This window comes from Bos grunniens, chromosome 12 (assembly GCF_055505025.1).
Source record: "Bos grunniens cultivar Pamir isolate PY7600 chromosome 12, Bosgru_T2T1.0, whole genome shotgun sequence".
In the NCBI taxonomy this organism is placed as follows: domain Eukaryota; kingdom Metazoa; phylum Chordata; class Mammalia; order Artiodactyla; family Bovidae; genus Bos; species Bos grunniens.
Genome location: NC_141176.1, coordinates 72,465,426 through 72,484,599, shown reverse-complemented (window position 1 = coordinate 72,484,599; position 19,174 = coordinate 72,465,426). Strand labels below are relative to the sequence as shown.

At 39.7% G+C, this 19,174-nt stretch overlaps 1 long non-coding RNA gene across 1 annotated transcript; it reads right to left on the bottom strand.

Annotated features, from left to right (window-relative positions):
* Nucleotides 1–366: 366 nt before the first annotated feature.
* On the bottom strand, nucleotides 367–10,082 carry LOC147361886 (uncharacterized). The gene is made up of 2 exons (XR_015137694.1): nucleotides 9,946–10,082; nucleotides 367–2,665 (listed from the first exon to the last, which is right to left on the bottom strand). It is a non-coding gene; the product is annotated as an uncharacterized LOC147361886 (long non-coding RNA).
* Between the last annotated feature and the right edge of the window lie 9,092 nt (nucleotides 10,083–19,174).

Here is a 19,174-nt window from a genome sequence, read left to right as displayed (position 1 = left end):
CCAGACCTCCCTTCAAGGACTCGTTCTCCAGTTGCTGGAAGTGCTGTAGGTGGGCAGTCTTCAGCCACTAGGTCTTCTGGGGGCAGCTTCTCTGCAATGTCCCATCTGGGTGGAGGTATAAATACCTGGCCACTGGACATGTCAGGATAACCCTGAAGGGCCATCTTCACTCCAGCTCTCCATGGGGTCAGTTAAAGTCATCTGGCCAGTGATGCATCTTGATCTTTCCCTCTGCTCTATCCTGTTTATTTCCTCCTGATGCCACAAGTGTTGATCCCAAGGGCACCCCCTGATACTTATCCCAGCACTAAACTGCATCCCAGTCTGCATCCCAGAGAACCAGCCAGCAACACATGTCAGAAAACATTCCAGTACTTGGGGAGGGCTTTTATTTGAAAATTACTGATTACACACATACTTATAACATTTTAAACCCCCCCAAATAAAATACAAAACAGGGGTAACAAGGACTTTTTGTGTGAATGTGGTTACCTTTGATTTAAAATCCACAATCTAATATTGTCTGACAAAAATGACATTATGTTATTAAAAACAAAAGTAAACTATTAGGTTGAACCACATGGAAGTTCCACTGTATGGCTTATAAAAAGGCTGAACGTTAGCAGTTCCACATGGTTCAATCTAACAGAAAAAATCAATTAGCATTTGAAATTTAGATAACAATATACTTATGAATAACTCACGGGTGAAACATATAGTTAATGAATTAAATTAGGAATTAGAAAATATATAATACTATGGCTATTGATTAGTGGTGAGTATCAAAACTTGCAGGTTGCAGCTAAAGTGGATCTTGGCGGTGGGGGGAGTTGGCTTTATATACTTATATTACAAAAATAATGACATTATTAACCTATTTCCAATTTAAGAATTTATAAAAAAAAAACCTCAAAGTAAAGGAAAAGTTGAAGGAAAGAAAGAATGATACAATGAACTAGGGAAAATAGAAAGAGCAGCAATCAAACAAAAAGTTGATTCTTTGAAAACAGGAAAAATTTATGCAAGATTATTCATAAAAAAAGAAGGCTCAAAGAAAATTAAAAAGCCAAAAGAACACAGTTGGAGATGCTGCAAAGACTAAACATATAAGATGTTGTGAATAAATTTATGCCAATCAAGCTCAAAAACTCAGAGGAAACAGAGCTACTCCTAGAAAAATGAAACTTATCAAAATGACTGCAGAAATAACACACTGAATAGGAAGCACATAATTACCAAAAGTTACTAGACAGCATATTAAAAGCAGAGACATTACTTTGCCAACAAAGGTCCATCTAGTCGAGGCTATGGTTTTTCCATTGGTCATGTATGGATGTGAGAGATAAACTATAAAGAAAGCTGAGTGCTGAAGAATTGATGCTTTCAAACTGTGGTGTTGGAGAAGACTCTTGAGAGTCCCTTGAACTGCAAGGAGATCCAACCAGTCCATCCTAAAGGAGATCAGTCCTGGGTGTTCATTGGAAGGACTGATGCTGAAGCTAAAACTCCAATACTTTGGCCACCTGATGCGAAGAGCTGACTCATTTGAAAAGATCCTGAGGCTGGGAAAGATTGAGGGCAGGAGGAAAAGGGGATGACAGAGGATGAGATGGTTGGATGGCATCATTGACTCGATGGACATGGGTTTGGGTAGACTCTGGGAGCTGGTGATGCATAAGGAGGCCTGGCTTGCTGTGGTTCATGGGGTCACAAAGAGTCGGACATGACTGAGAGAGTGAACTGAACTGAACTGACCCAGACAGTGATGGTTGCACAACACTGTGAATGTGATTAATGCCACTGGATTGTGTGATTAAAAATGGTTATATGGCAAATTTTATGTTATATATACTTTACCACAATTCTTAATGTAAAAAAAATAAAATCCTCTATCTAGAAGACAGTCTAGCACATGTCTGTCCTTCATTAGCAAATCCCCTAGAAGGGCTCCTGTTTTGAGAAAGCATATTTTCTTTTCCTTCTCTCTTAGAACATATGATATTGTCCTTCTGTATTTAACCATATATCCTTTCTTTTTTGTTGTTGTTGTTAAACTATAGTATATTGTATGTTTTCCTATCAGTTTTCTCTATAGTATTTTAACCAGAGGTCTTTTGGTGGAAAAATGGATCCTAGTCATGTCAAAGGAAGTGGTGACACAAAACAGCAACTTCACACAGTCTTCAAGTAAACAGAATCTCTGATAAAATCAGAAAGTAATATGTAATTCTAGGAACAGTAAAAAACCATCTGTGAAAACTTTGTCTCAAATCTTAGAAAATGATTTCGGCTCTGGAGTCTCTCAGGACACAAAATCTGGGACACAGCTTTTATAGGTGGCCTATGCCTTTCATTTGCATAATAAAGAAAACATTATAACATATAAATAAATATAATAAATCCTTTTCCAAGAGCTTGAAATCTTGAGTGAAGTTGGAGAACTAACATCTTGTAATGTGTAAATATTTGTTGCCAGTATAAGAAACATAGAATATAGTTTATGCAGTTGAAAAGCTATTGGAAAAAAGCCTTTGGAGTAGACATGAACTCATGGGAGAATCAGTGTTGACTCAAAAATTATTAAGGCTGAGGGCTGTCCACTGGAAATATTCATAACCACAAGGTTACTGTGAGTAACATCTGGCTATCTCCTTTTGAAGTACACCTGAGGGAGAAAAAGACAAAATCAACATGTTTAAAAGTTTCAGTGTCCTTCTCCTAAGACAACACATTTCTAGGTTTCCTTCTTCATGTGAAGCAATCATATCACTATAGGGGGAACAGTTTTAAAAAACCAGGGCTGTATTTAATCTATGGAGGAAATAGCTCCACTAAAACCTTCAGTGGGGCTGGGTTAAATGCCAAACAACCTGTAGATCTCCTAGATTTTTGATCATTCTGATTCACAGATATGCTTTATCACTACAATAAATTGATAAGCAAAATCATTTTACTCCCTGGAATAAATTAAAAACAGGGTAACAAAGAGGATAAGAAATCTTGCACCTCAACCGGGCTTCTCATTTTCACACATAAAAGGAGCACAACAGATTTGGATGTTAATATCAGGTTGTAATCTTTATATTTTAAAAACTCTGACTGACAAGAACTGAAACACTGGTATATATGTATGAAATAACCTGGTGTTTAATTTGTTTGGCAAAGCAATCATAGGCCCTATAGAAATGTGATCTGTGGATACTTCCCAAGAATGAAAGGGAATCAAAAGCTTTAGCCAGGAATCAAACAAGTGACTTCTCTAAAATGAAGGATGATACCAAATAATAGGACGGATCTCTGCCAGGCCTTGGAGTTCTTGAATTCTACCAAATTCTAGCTGAACTGTAAGAGATACAGGTTTTCTCAGTGTATAATCAGAACACAGAGGAAGTGAAGTGCTGTCAAGGTCCACAATCAACAATTTTCAGTAGCTGTATTATATCTCAGTTCCTAACAGATGCACATAACAAAATAATGTCAGGGTTTGTGAAGCCTTATCTCTGAATCTGTTTGGGCAAAAAACGACTTCAAATGTAACTCTTTATCCTCAAAGAAGAATGTGAAAAGTTTCGTTTGAGTCTTTAAAATGGAAAATATATCGTCTATCAGAGGCTGACTCGTGTCACAAACTGGGTTGCTTAGACATATGATTCAGATTTCTTTTATAAAACCTGACTACAAGTGCATTTGTGGGTGCTGTAAACAAAGTTATTGTGAGAGAGAGTCACACATGAAACAGAAAAGCACTAGGACACCTACCTTTATAGTAAGTGCACTTTATTATTCTCTTGCTGCTAACATAACCTGCTCCCAGCAAACAGCTCTGCATACAAAATGCTATATATTTAAATGTCATTTAAGGAGAAAAATAAGCCCTCCAAGAATGCTTGAGCCTCACTGGCTGAAATCTGAAGCTATTACCATTGTAATGGAAGCATTTAAAAATAAAACTCCTGGTGGGGGGTGGGAGAGGGGGTTAATTGCATACCATCACCCTCCTCCATTTTATTAAGCTAGCCATATTTTGTGATTATATCCTTATGTACTTTTTTGGTGAAAAGCAAAAGGAAAAAAGAAAATAAATTTCATTTTCTACTGCTTGATATTCTTTCTAGAATTACCTGGTTCCTTCCTTCATAACCCTTCTCAATATAATTTTTATAAAGAAAAATATTATTTTTAGCAACTTTCAACTGAAAAGGACTTTGCTTCATGGTCTGAAATACCTGAACTGAATACTGAAAGGAACTTCAGTGGTTGGGGATCTCTGATTTAGAGTCTCTAAAGCTATCTAAAGCTAGGAAAGACTAGAGATCTCTTCAAGAAAATTAGAGATACCAAGGGAATATTTCATGCAAAGATGGGCTCAATAAAGGACAGAAATGGTATGGACCTAAGAGAAGCAGAAGATATTAAGAAGAGGTGGCAAGAATACACAGAAGAACTGTTCATAAAAGATCTTCATGACCCAGATAATCACGATGGTGTGATCACCCACCTAGAGCCAGACATCCTGGAATGTGAAGTCAAGTGGGCCTTAGAAAGCATCACTACGAACAAAGCTAGTGGAGGTGATGGAATTCCAGTTGAGCTATTTCAAATCCTGAAAGATGATGCTGTGAAAGTGCTGTACTCAATATGCTAGCAAATTCGGAAAACTCAGCAGTGGCCACAGGACTGGAAAAGGTCAGTTTTCATTCCAATCCCAAAGAAAGGCAATGTCAAAGAGTGCTCAAACTACCGCACAATTGCACTCATCTCACACGCTAGTAATGTTCAAAACTCTCCAAGCCACGCTTCATCAATACATGAACCATGAACTTCCAGATGTTCAAGCTGGTTTTACGAAAGGCAGAGGAACCAGAGATCAAATTGCCAACATCCGCTGGATCATGGAAAAAGCAAGAGAGTTCCAGAAAAACATCTATTTCTGCTTTATTGACTATACCAAAGCCTTTCACTGTGTGGATCACAATAAACTGAGGAAAATTCTGAAAGAAATAGGAATACCAGACACCTGACCTGCTTCTTGAGAAACCTGTATGTAGGTCAGGAAGCAACAGTTAGAACTGGACATGCAACAACAGACTGGTTCGAAATACGAAAAGGAGTACCTCGAGGCTGTATATTGTCACTCTGCTTATTTAACTTATATGCAGAGTACATCATGAGAAACGCTGGGCTGGAGGAAGCACAAGCTGGAATCAAGATTGCCAGGAGAAATATCAATAACCTCAGATATGCAGATGACACCACCCTTATGGCAGAAAGTGAAGAACAACTAAAGAGCATCTTGATGAAAGTGAAAGAGGAGAGTGAAAAAGTTGGCTTAAAGCTCAACATTCAGAAAACAAAGATCATGGCATCTGGTCCCATCACTTCACGGCAAATAGATGGGAAATCAGTGGAAACAGTGGCTGACTTTATTTTGGGGGGCTCCAAAATCACTGCAGATGGTGATTGCAGCCATGAAATTAAAAGATGCTTACTCCTTGGAAGAAAAGTTATGACCAACCTAGACAGCATATTAAAAAAAAGGGACTTTACTTTGTCAACAAAGGTCCATCTAGTCAAGGCTATGGTTTTCCCAGTGGTCATGTATGTATGTGAGATTTGGACTATAAAGAAAGCTGAGAGCCGAAGAATTGATGCTTTTGAACTGTGGTGTTGGAAAAGACTCTTGAGGGTTCCTTGGACTGCAAGGTGATCCAAGCAGTCCATCCTAAAGGAGATCAGTCCTGGGTGTTCATTGGAAGGACTGATGTTGAAGCTGAAACTCCAATAATTTGGCCACCTGATGTGAAGAGCTGACTCATTTGAAAAGACCTAGATGCTGGGAAAGATTGAGGGTAGGAGGAGAAGGGGACGACAGAGGATGAGATGGTTGGATGGCATCACTGACTCAATGGACATGGGTTTGGGTGGATTCTCGGAGTTGGTAATGGACAGGAAGGCCTGGCTTGTTGCAGTCATTGGGGTCGCCAAAAATTGGACACGACTGAGTGACTGAACTGAACTGAAACCTATCTAGAAGAACTATGAGTATATTTGTTTTATTATTGGGAGACAAGTCTTCTGTCTACAGTCTTTTTAAAAATGATCCTACTTTTACACCATAAAACACTATATTCTGAAAGCATCTGCTCTCTCATCTGATCCTCGTAATAACTGTGAAGCCAGCAGGGCTGTAATCCCTGCTCTACACCCAGGTGAGGACCTGAGGCTCAGGGACCTTGGGGACACAAGACCACGTGGATGCTAAGTGCCTCCTCCACCTATTCAAACTGGTCCAGGCTCCTAGAGCTAGCATATTAGGATTTTATAACTTCTGGTTGTATTAGGTGATTTCATGAACAGACAACATGACAGCTGTTACACACTGGGAGCAAAGAAACTTCAGAAAGCCTCAACCAGGTCTACTTCATCACAGAACAGAATGAATGGAAGGCATTTATCCTCTATTACAGGCTGAACTGTCCTGTCCAGTTTTACATGTTGAAGTCCTAAATCCCCCAGTACCTCAGAATATGACTATTTGGAAACAGGGTCTTTAAAGAGACAATAAAGTTAACATGAAGTCATACAGGTGGGTCCTAATCTAATAGACTGGGGTTCTTATAAGAATAGATCAGGACACAGACACACAGAGAGGGAAGACCATGTGAGGACAAAGAGAGAAGACAGCATCTCTAAGCCAAGGAGAGCGTCCTCAGAGGAAACCAACCCTGCCGACACCTTGACCTGAGACTTGCAGCCTCCAGGGATGTGAGGAAATAAGTTTCTGTTGAGTCACCTACTCTGTGGTACTTTGCTTGGCAGTCCTAGCAAACTAATGTACCCTTCAGCTTTATGTATCTAAAAGGTACTTTCTCTGCTATTTCATGGACCATCTAAATGGGTTAATCAAACAGTGATCAGCTCACCTGAACTGTGTATTTGGACTCTGTGAGAGAGGGAGAGGGTGGGAAGATTTGGGAGAATGGCATTGAAACATGTAAAATATCATGTATGAAACGAGATGCCAGTCCAAGTTCAATGCACGATACTGGATGCTTGGGGCTAGTGCACTGGGACGACCCAGAGGGATGGTATGGGGAGGGAGGAGGGTTCAGGATGGGGAGCACATGTATACCTGTGATGGATTAATTTTGATATTTGGCAAAACTAATACAATTATGTAAAGTTTAAAAATAAAATAAAATTAAAAAAAAAATGTGACTTGGAAGCACCTTTCCCCAGATGTTGGATTTTCTTTTAAGATGAATGAATTCTGCTCTATTAGAGTGAAAACCTTGTTGACTTAGGCTAATGTTCCCAGTGTTACAGCTCTCAACAATGCATTGGTATCTGATGCTTGCACATTCAAAAAACTGATAATCTGACAGCTCACCTAAGAAGATGCAGAGCATGCATAAATAATGCCAAGAAGATATTCAACTGGGATGAGAATCAAGAAATGTATTTCTTTCCTTAGAGGTGACCTGACCCAGAGGCAGGACGAGAATCCAAGACTGAGGTTCTGCCACTCTGAACTTGGGTGATGGCCCCACCGTGGCAACCATGTGAAAGGAGCAGTGTTCTCAGACTCAACGCAGAACACAGTACCTAGGGCAGCACTCAGCCTCCCCCAGCAATTGCCCCTCTGTGCTCCCTGGACCAGCTCTGTGACCTTAGGTAAGCCTGGATCCACTTTACTCATCCATGACATGGGATAAAAATGGACCATCATGAGATTAAGTGAAATCACACATGTGAGAACAATATAAAATGAATTATAAAGAACTACCCAAATGTAACTTATCATTAGTATTGTTAGAGTAGGTGCGGGGTTATTAGGCCAGGAATCACAAGATTTCTAATTCCATGACCTAAGCCTGCTTCCATGTGTATGTTACACTTGATTTAAGACATTCACTGAAAGAACCGATTTCTAATTCTGAGTCTGCTGCAAATTAACTAAACATCAGTTTCATACATAGGGCCACGTTCCTTCTAAGGGCCTTAGTTTCCTCACCTGTAAAATGAAGGTGTTGAATCCTATTACCTTATATGATCTGGACTGATCTAAAATTCTGTGATCTATTTCTCATTACTCAATGTCTAGATAAAATATAATGATAGCATAGGCTTTAAATTAAGACTGTGGCACATAGGTGGGTACATCTCTTTTTGATATGAAATACCTGAGGTCAAAAGAGCAAAAGGGTTTTTGGAGATTCCTGGGTCTCTAGGAATCTCTGGGTCTCTAGGAATCTCTAGGTCTTAGGAGGAAAGGTCTGACTGGGAGACATTCTAGTAGATGAAAGCACTCTGTGAATTTCAGGCATAAAAATTACAGAGTTCTTTGTTCAACTTCTCAAGATTTGCACAAAATATAGTACTTATAAAAAAAGTTCAGAACACAGACTTCCTTATTTCTAAACCTGCGTATGAACTCCAACTCCACCAGCTGTTCAGCCTGCTCTGTGACCCAGGCAATTTCCTAACCTATGAGCAGTAGAAGGTCTTGCTCTGCATTTCCTCTATTTCTAAGGAGGACTGAGAAGAGACAGTAACAGAGGGAACTTAGACCACATTTTAGATAAATCTTTCATATAGAAGTACTTAAGATACTGGGACATGTTTTCTTTAAGATGTATTTTAAATACTACACTAGTAATTATTCTACTCACAAGTGAAAATCTGGGAAATGCAAAAAAGCATGAAGAAGGGAAAATACACAGTTAATTTAATACCCAGAAATAAATTTTTGATGGGTAAGCCTCATAGCATGCAGCTGGAAGCCTCATCCCACCATGAACCACAAATGTCGAGGGGTAAGACACCAAACCTTTCTTTCCTCCTTCTATCTTCTCATCAACCCACTCCCACCTTGTTCCAGAAAGAATTACAGGCAGCTCTATGACAATGGCTAAGTCTCTTAAACCAGACCTCAGTTACCATCTCACCTTTTTTAGGAAAGTGTCACGTGACCTGAATGTTACCCATTGAGAAACTTCCTCAAACCATGTACAGTGCATTATACACCCCATCTCAGAGAAAGTGCTTTGTAAACCTTCAAGCACCATTCTGACTATAGAGTTAAGGTACTGTGGGTTCTTGATTTGTCCTGATGACAATTTCACCTTCTAGGAGGTAGAGGAAGCATAGAGGGGCAACTGGACCTAACTCTCAGTTCAGTTCAGTTCAGTTCAATTCAGTTGCTCAGTCGTGTCTGACAGCACACCAGGCCTCCCTGTCCATCACCTACTCCTGGAGTTCACTCAAACTCATGTCCATTGAGTCGGTGATGCCATCCAGCCATCTTATCCTCTGTCGTCCCCTTCTCCTCCTGCCCCCAATCCCTCCCAGTATCAGGGTCTTTTCCAATGAGCCAACTCTTCGCATTAGGTGGCCAAAGTATTGGACCTAATTCTAAACAACAGTAATTAAGGATAAAGTGATAATATCAGGTAGACGTTTTCCTTACGGATTAGAAAACAGAAAAAACCCACACCTTTCCCTGGTAAATCTTGCTAAAGCCAAAATATTCTAAACTGTTTTCCCTTAAACTCTCAAATTTCCTGGATATTTCTTGATAGCACTTTTAGTACAAATGTGCTGAGCACCAATCAGAATGAATGTGAAGGGTTTACAAAATGAGTTTTCTGTGCTCTATGAGATTCTGAACCCAGAGTCCAAACTGTGGAAAGTCCAATCTGACATCTCTCAGGCGCAAATGTGCACACACTGAGGAGCACACATATCCACCCCACCCCCAAATCTGCTGCAGAATCCCGGCAGATCTGCCTTCAACCTGCAATGTGTTGTTAAGACCCAGCCATGAGACTTCCTCTGTGGAGGCTTATAAGGGCACAGAGTGCTTGTTATCAGTCACCCAATGGAGATTGTGAAGATTGAACCCTGGAGACAAACTTTAATTACAACTCCCTGCAGCGAGCTCACCTATTTTGCCCTTTCAGTGAGGGCAGTGACCTCAGCCTCACCCAGTTGTCGCGCCATCTTGTAAAATAGGCTGTTTTTATTCTGCAGCAAATTACGTGGCTCTCCAGCTTCTCTATATATCCATGAATCCAAAACCTGTTAACATCAGAAAGAAATCCATTAGCACACAATATCTCTCAGTACCATATTATAGCCCAGACAATATTTCAAAAAAGGGCAAGACAGGGAGAACAGACAGACTCGGTGTGGGTGGTAGGACTGGGTGGTGTTTAAATGATCTGATTACTGTTTTACTGGGCAGACAAAGGCCTCGCCTGAACTTTTAATATTACAATGTTATCGGAAAGGAAGAAAATGAGTTTTACACTAGGATTACTGGCACTCTGTAGCATCTTATATTCTGCCCAGGGTATTTGGGGTTGTTATCATTAGTTAGTGCTTTTAGCTCTCAGGCTCTGAGCTTTGTGGCAATTTATACAGATACACAGAGTTGGGAAATATCTTGATTGCAGAAAATGAAACTGCATTTATCTAAAAAGTAGGGTGATGACCTACAAACCAGCAGGCAGAGCCCTGATCACAAATTAAATGTCAAGTTGATTTGAGAATCTGAGCAGTATTTAGGGAAAAAAGAAAACACGTTCAGAATTTCTTTCAGGTCCTGGATTATGTCAGCTGCTAAGAAGAACAGAATCCCTTGTCTGAGAGGTTGAGATGCTTCTAGAAGTTGGCTGTGGTTGTGGTTTATTCTTCTGAGAGTGGAAGGCTGGCAAAAAGAGCTGGTACAGAAGCAGCTTTTACAGAATTGCTCTGCACAGAAAAATTCTCTAGAAATCCAGTTTTGTCTTTGGTAAGACTAAAGAAGCAAGTAAGAAATAGAGCTCCGAATTCCAGTGATCTCAGCCTGCAGAGAATATGGGGCAGCCCAGTCTAACTGCCTAGGCTCTGAATCTCTAGGATCTGAATCTGTTTTCACAAATTATTAATATCTTTTTTACTTTGTTTCTCCCTCTTAAACTACCTGCCTTTCACCCTTTTTATTGCTCATTAATAAGTCTGCTAAATGGAAATTGAAAAGGAGAGGAAGGGGCTCTTACCTCTGCCTTTCCACTTATTAGTGACTTTGGTTAATGGTTCTGGAGAGAAAAAAGTGTCTGAAATAAATGGCCCAAATGACATAATTATAAAAACAGTCCTGATGCTAAGAAGTACTCAAGTCTTCATTTAGGTCATGTTTAGAGTACATGTATCTTAAGAGAATATGCTGGATGGGCTTCCTGGTGGCTCAGTGGTAAAAGAATCTGCATGACAATGCAGGAATCACGTGTTCAATCCCTTGTCCTGGAAGATCCCACAGGGTGCAGAGCAACTAAATCTGTGGGCTACAACTATACAGTATGTGCTCTAGAGTCTGGGAGCCACAACTCCTGAGCCCATGTGTCACAACTACTGAAACCCACGTGCCTAGAGCCTGTGCTCTGCACCAAGAGAAGCCACCACAATAAGAGGTCTTCACACTGCTCAAAAAGAGTTCCACTCACTGCAACTAGAGAAAAGCTTGTGCAGCAAGGAAGATCCAGCACAGCTTAAAATAAATAAATTTAAAAAATTAACTTTTTTAAAAAGAAGAGAATATTCTGGAACTCTAAACGAGATACAGGTTGTTTTTCCACATCTAGGTATTTCAATTAATTTCATCCTTTGTATTTAATTGGAGACATTTATTAAGTCTCATGAAGGCCATTTTCCTGTTAATCATTTGTTTACTATTGTGGATCATTGCTAAGGGCAGCGTTCTCAAATAAGTACAACAATAATTTAAACTGTTTTATCCACATAATAATTTAAATGTTCTGTAACTTGGCATACCAATTTAGATGCCCCAAATGTGCAATTTTACTTAAGCATAGCATAATAGAACATAACTGTTTTCCCCATGTTGAATAAGAAAAACTGCAGTTTTAAAACACTGGTCTCCATACATCTATGGTCAATTAATCTTTGAAAGAGTAGACAAGAATGGAGAAAAATACAGTTTCTTTGGTTAACAGTACTGGGAAAGCTGGACACCTGAAAATGAATGAAATTAGAACACTCACTCACGCCATACACAAAAATAAAGTCAAAATTGTTTAAAGACCTATTTTAAGACTGAGCACTATAAAACTAAAGGAAAGCACAGACAAAAGACTCTTTGACTACACTGCAGCAAATATTTTCTTAGTTCACTCTCCCAAAGTAAAAGAAATAACAGCAAAAACAGATGGGACCCAATCAAACTTAAAAGCCAAGGCTCACGTCAGAGGCTATAAGAGCTGAGATGGGACACAGACTAAGAAAAGGCCAGAAATAGAAATTTATCAACTTAGCCTTTATATTTACTGGTTTGATCAAAGAGTCTAGATATTCCAGAACAAATAAACACAAAGCAAATCCAAATTCTCTTTCTGTACAGAAAAATAGGTATAATTTTGAATTTTTAACATCTTTTATAAGAAAAGGTTCCTATAATTTTCCTCTGTCCCCTCTCTTCCTGTAACCCAAGTAAACTATAAACTAAATCATACATTCAAGTTGCTACGACAACAATCCCTGAACCCCAGGACCTCTCCTGGAACCCCAAACTTGAATGGCTTATCAAGTTCTAACATTATGTTGTATGAGTCAGTCAGTTACATAAGCTCAATGAAGATGTGTTCATCAAGCTGTTTGTGTGCAGATATTCCCAGTAGCTGTCCTAGACATAAAAATGAAATGGACCCACTGTAAGATAATTTCATCCATTTTCACTGGCAGGATGTTACCAGTGATGTAGATGAGTACATGGAAAGGTGGGGGACAGGAGAGGGTGGAGGAAAAGCCTGATAAGAAAGATGCTGGGAAATGATGACAACAATAGAGATAGATCCCACTTAGCAATATGGAGAGTTGTGAGGGGAAAGACCTGAGAGTCAGACCTCTGTCTTTGGCCACCAGGTGATGACACAGGAGAGTTGTCCAACCCTGGAAGGTAGATTCCTCATTGTTAAAATGGTGCCTGTAGTTTTCTCAGTGACTGGACAATGTGGTAAGTATTAACTCAAAATCATTTCTTAGGTCTTGAAATAATAAATCATTCTCTCACTGGGGGAAAAATGAATGCTGGGTCACAGTCACCTCCACAGCTGCTCTCTCAAAACTGTTGCTTTTGCACATAAGTGACCCCTTCATAAAGTATTTCTCCTCCCTGACTATGCTTTCTACCTCAGTGTTAGTTATCTCTCCTCTGAAAACTTGAATGAAATCTCTTGGCATGTTTTTGAGGGAGTTTTTCTCTTCTCAAATGTTCTAATTGCAGCCTTGCAGGTTTATGAAAGAAAAGTTTCATGAAGGTGAAAAACAGAATTTAAGTAAAACTGTAGTTAGGTATGAGCTGTTTTGGGCTTTTCAGGTGGGGATGTTAAAACAGTTTTGGTTTTCTCTTCTGTGAGAAAATTCTAATAAGAGGTTTGTGTTGAGGAAGAAACATAAAAAAATACAGAACCATAAATTGACTACAAACAGAAGAGATGGGATATGAGTTTCTTAGTTCTGCTTTTGGTTCTTCTTCATTCATTGCCAAAGAATACTTTAACTAGAGACAGTGAAAATGTTGACCACAGACAACAATACTGTTAGAGCAAGTGCAGATTGTCACATGCTCCCTTTGCTCACGTTACCAGGGAGATTCCGGGTGATATGAAGACTGCAGTGAGCAGAGACTGGAGGGAAGGGCTGTGCTGTTGGCTGCAGAGAAAGCAGGTGACGAGCACCCAGCTAATCCTGAAAACTACAGGAAGAACCCTCTAGTGTAGAGATAGTGGTGAGTCAGGATAAAGAGCATTTCTAATTTGTCTGTCTTGCTCCTCTGTTTTGTGGCAACAGAGAAAGTAAGGAAGATTATATTACTATCACTATGACTCCATCATGTTTAATAAATATTGAGAAAACTTCTTTGTGAAATAGAATTCCAAGCCTGACACATTAATGGTGCTTAATGACTCATTGGAAAAGACTCAGATGCTGGGAGGGTAGGGGGCAGGAAGAGAAGGGGACGACAGAGGATGAGATGGCTGGATGGCATCACCGACTCGATGGACATGAGTCTGAGTGAACTCCGGGAGTTGGTGATGGACAGGGAGGCCTGGTGTGCTGCGATTCATGGGGTCGCAAAGAGTCGGACACGATTGAGCTACTGAACTGAATGAACCAAATCACAGTAAATCCCTTTGGAAAGTCAACAAATAAACAAAGCTATTAATTAGGTCACATTTATTTCCCAACATGTCCTTTCTCTGATTTACTTACAGTGAACAAAACTATATCCATCTAGATATGTCCATCTAGAAATCCATCTCAAAATTTTTGATAAAAGTGACAATTGGGAAAATATATAAATGTCTAAGTTTGAGATTATTATACTCTATCTCTATGATGAATGTTAAGAACCAAGCTATGGAAAATTAATAAATGACATGGGGAATTTTAAGAATAAATCAAAATTCTGCTAATAAAATAATTTGTTTTGCATAAAAAATTATTAAACTGGCTCTAGTGATACCCAAATAATATTATAGTATTAAACAACTGTTACTTTCTGGTAGTGAGTATTTTGTAATCTTCCCTTTATGAGATTTTCTTTTATTTCCCTATTCTACTTTGCACATTCATTGCTTTTTTATAACAAAAATATATTATTATGGATTAAATTCAATTAGAAAATAAAATTTAAAAAATCCATCTATCTTTGTGCAGAAGTATTCACTTGGGCAATAAAATGTAATTATTACACCTTCAGTTTAGTTCAGTTGCTCAGTCGTGTCTGACTCTTTGTGACCCCACGGACTACAGCACACCAGGCCTCCCTGTCCATCACCAAATCCGGGAATTTACTCAAACTCATGTCCTATGAGTCGGTGATGCCATCCAACCATCTCATCCTCTGTCATCCCCTTCTCTTCCTGCCTTCAATCTTTCCCAACATCAGGGTCTTTTCAAATAAGTCAGTTCTTCACATCAGGAGGCCAATGTATTGGAGGTTCAGCTTCAACATCAGTCCTTCCAGTGAATATTCAGGACTAATCTCCTTTAGGATGGATTGGTTGGATCTCCTTGCTGTTCAAGGGACTCTCAAGAGTCTTTTCCAGCACCATAGTTCAAAAGCATCAATTCTTTGGTGCTCAGCTTTCTTTATAGTTCAGCTCTCACATCCATGCATGCCTACTGGAAAAACCATAGTCTTGACTAGATGGAACTTCGTTGGCAAAGTAATGTCTCTGCTTTTTAATAAGCTATCTAGGTTGGTCACAACTTTTCTTCCAAGGAGCAAGCATTTTTAATTTCATGGCTGCAGTCACCATCTGCAGTGATTTTGGAACCCGCAAAAATAAAGTCTGTCACTGTTTCGACTGTTTCCCATCTATTTGCCATGAAGTGATGGGACCAGATGCAATGATCTTAGTTTTCTGAATCCTGAGTTACACCTTAAGCAATGGGACTTTATGGTGACAACCCTGTCGGTTATGCCCTTCGTCAGCATCTGTCACTTCCCCAGCTACTCCTTGAGGCTGGTCACCCGCCCTCTGGAGCATCAGTCTTTGCAACAGATTCATTCATCTTTATGTCCATGTTAAAGCTTCCAGAACAGACAATCACCTGTTTTCCCAAAAGGAATGAGGTACAGTCATCCCTCAGTGTAGGTACAGTTCCAGAACACTGGAATGAAGTGAACATGGCAATAAAGGAGTCATATGGATGTTCTGGTTTCCCAGAGCACACAGAAGTTATGTTTAACTACACTAGCCTACCAAGGGTGTAATAGCATTATGTCTGAAAAAACAATGTACAGACTTTAACCTAAAAGCAATGCATTGCTAAAAAAATACTAACCAATAGAGGAGACTGCAGCAAGTCAGAGCAGTAACACTGATGTTACAGATCACCAGAGCAACAACAATGATTGTGAAAAAGTTTGACATATAGGGAGAATTACCAAAAGGTGAGACAGAGACATGGAATGATCAAATACTGTTTCAAAAATGGTGCCCATAGATTTGTTGACACAGGGTTCTGATAAGCTCTCAATTTGTAAAAAGGCAGTATCTGGGAAGTGCAATAAAACATGGTATGTCTATTTCTAAAACAAGAAAAACAAATAAGGTTCAAATTGGGAAACAAATACATCAAGGTTGTATATTATCATTCTGCTTATTTAATGTATTTGCATCATGTGAAAAGACAGGCTGGATGAAGCTCAAGCTAGAAACAAGATTCCCAGGAGAAATATCAATAACCTCAGATATGTGGATGTGACTGGTGATAGATGCAAGGTCTGATGCTGTAAGGGGAATATTGCATAGGAACCTCGAACGTCAGGTCCATGAACCAAGGCAAATTGGAAGTGGTCAAACAAGAGATGGCAAGAGTGAATGTCGACATTCTAGAAATCAGCGAACTCAAATGGAATGGAATGGGTGAATTTAACTCAGATGATCATTATATCTACTACTGCGGGCAGGAATCCCTCAAAAGAAATGGAGTAGCCATCATGGTCAATAAAAGAGTCCAAAATGCAGTACTTGGATGCAATCTCAAAGATGACAGAATGATCTCTGTTCGTTTCCAAGGCAAACCATTCAAAATCACAGTAATCCAAGTCTATGCCCCAACCAGTAACACTGAAGAAGCTGAAGTTGAACGGTTTTATGAAGACCTACAAGACCTTTTAGAACTAACACCCCCCCCCAAAAAAAGATGTCCTTTTCATTATAGGGGACTGGAATGCAAAAGTAGGAAGTCAAGAAACATCTGGAGTAACAGGCAAATTTGGCCTTGGAATACAGAATGAAGCAGGGCAAAGACTAATACAGTTTTGCCAATAAAATGCACTGGTCATAACAAACACCCTCTTCCAACAACACAAGAGAAGACTCTACACATGGACATCACCAGATGGTCAACACCGAAATCAGATTGATTATATTCTTTGCAGCCAAAGATGGAAAAGCTCTATACAGTCACCAAAAACAAGACCAGGAGCTGACTGTGGCTCACATCATGAACTCCTTATTGCCAAATTCAGACTTAAATTGAAGAAAGTAGGGAAAACCACTAGACCATTCAGGTATGACTTAAATCAAATGCCTTATGATTATACAATGCAAGTGAGAAATAGATTTATGGACCTAGATCTGATAGATAGAGTACCTGATGAACTATGGAATGAGGTTCATGACATTGTATCGGAGACAGGGATCAAGACCATCCCCAAGGAAAAGAAATGCAAAAAAGCAAAATGGCTGTCTGGGGAGGCCTTACAAATAGCTGTGAAAAGGAAGAGAAGTGAAAAGCAAAGGAGAAAAGGAAAGATATAAGCATCTGAATGCAGAGTTCCAAAGAATAGCAAGAAGAGATAAGAAAGCCTTCCTCAGCGATCAATGCAAAAAAATAGAGGCAAACAACAGAATGGGAAAGATTAGAGATCTCTTCAAGAAAATTAGAGATACCAAGGGAACATTTCATGCAAAGATGGGCTCAATAAAGGACAGAAATGGTATGGACCTAAGAGAAGCAGAAGATATTAAGAAGAGGTGGCAAGAATACACAGAACTGTACAAAAAAGATCTTTATGCCCCAGATAATCACGATGGTGTGATTACTGACCTAGAGCCAGACATCCTGGAATGTGAAGTCAAGTGGGCCTTAGAAAGCATCACTACGAGCAAAGCTAGTCGAGGTGATGGAATTCCAGTTGAGCTACTCCAAATCCTGAAAGATAATGCTGTGAAAGTGCTGCAGTCAATATGTAAGCAAATTTGGAAAACTCAGCAGTGGCCACAGGACTGGAAAAGGTCAGTTTTCATTCCAATCCCAAAGAAAAGCAATGCCGAAGAATGCTCAAACTACTGCACAATTGCACTCATCTCCCATGCTAGTAAAGTAATGCTCAAAATTCTCCAAGCCAGGCTTCAGCAATATGTGAACCATGAACTTCCTGATGCTCAAGCTGGTTTTAGAAAAAGCAGAGGAACCAGAGATCAAATTGCCAACATCCGCTGGATCCTGGAAAAAGCAAGAGAGTTCCAGAAAAACATCTATTTCTGCTTTATTGACTATGCCAAAGCCTTTGACTGTGTGGATCACAATAAACTTTGGAGAATCCTGAAAGAGATGGGAATCCCAGACCGCCTGACATGCCTCTTGAGAAACCTGTATGCAGGTCAGGAAGCAACAGTTAGAACTGAACATGGAGCAACAGACTGCTTCCAAATAGGAAAAGGAGTACATCAAGGCTGTATATTGTCACCCTGCTTATTTAACTTATATGCAGAGTACATCATGAGAAACGCTGGACTGGAAGAAACACAAGCTGGATTCAAGCTTACCGGGAGAAATATCAATAACCTCAGATATGCAGATGACACCACCCTGATGGAAGAAAGTGAAGAGGAACTAAAAAGCCTCTTGATGAAAGTGAAAGTGGAGAGTGAAAGAGTTGGCTTAAAGCTCAACATTCAGAAAACGAAGATCATGGCATCTGGTCCCATCACTTCATGGCAAATAGATGGGGAAACAGTTTCAGACTTTATTTTTCTGGGCTCCAAAATCACTGCAGATGGTGACTACAGCCATGAAATTAAAAGACGCTTACTTCTTGGAAGGAAAGTTATGACCAACCTAGATAGCATATTGAAAAGCAGAGACATTACTTTGCCAACAAAGGTCCATCTAGTCAAAGCTGTATGGTTTTTCCAGTAGGTGTAAGATGTAAGAGTTGGACTATAAAGAAAGCTGAGTGCCAAAGAATTGATGCTTTCAAACTGTGGTGCTGGAGAAGATTCTTGAGAGTCCCTTGGACTGAAAGAATATCAAACCAGTCAATCCTAAAGTAAATCAACCCTGAATATCCACTGGATGGATTAATGCTGAAGCCAAAGCTCCAATATTTTGGTCACCTGATGTGAAGAGCCGACTCATTGGAAAAGACCCTGATGTTGGGAAAGATTGAAGGCAGGAGGAGAAGGGGATGACAGAGGATGAAATTGCTGGATGGCATCACAGACTTAATGGACATGAGTTTGAAAAAACCAGGACACAGTGAAGAACAGGGAGGCCTGGTATGCTGCACTCCATGGGGTCACGAAGAATCAGACATGACCGAGCTACTAAACAACAACAATTTTCAGGAAAGCGAGGAGAAACTAAGAGAAAA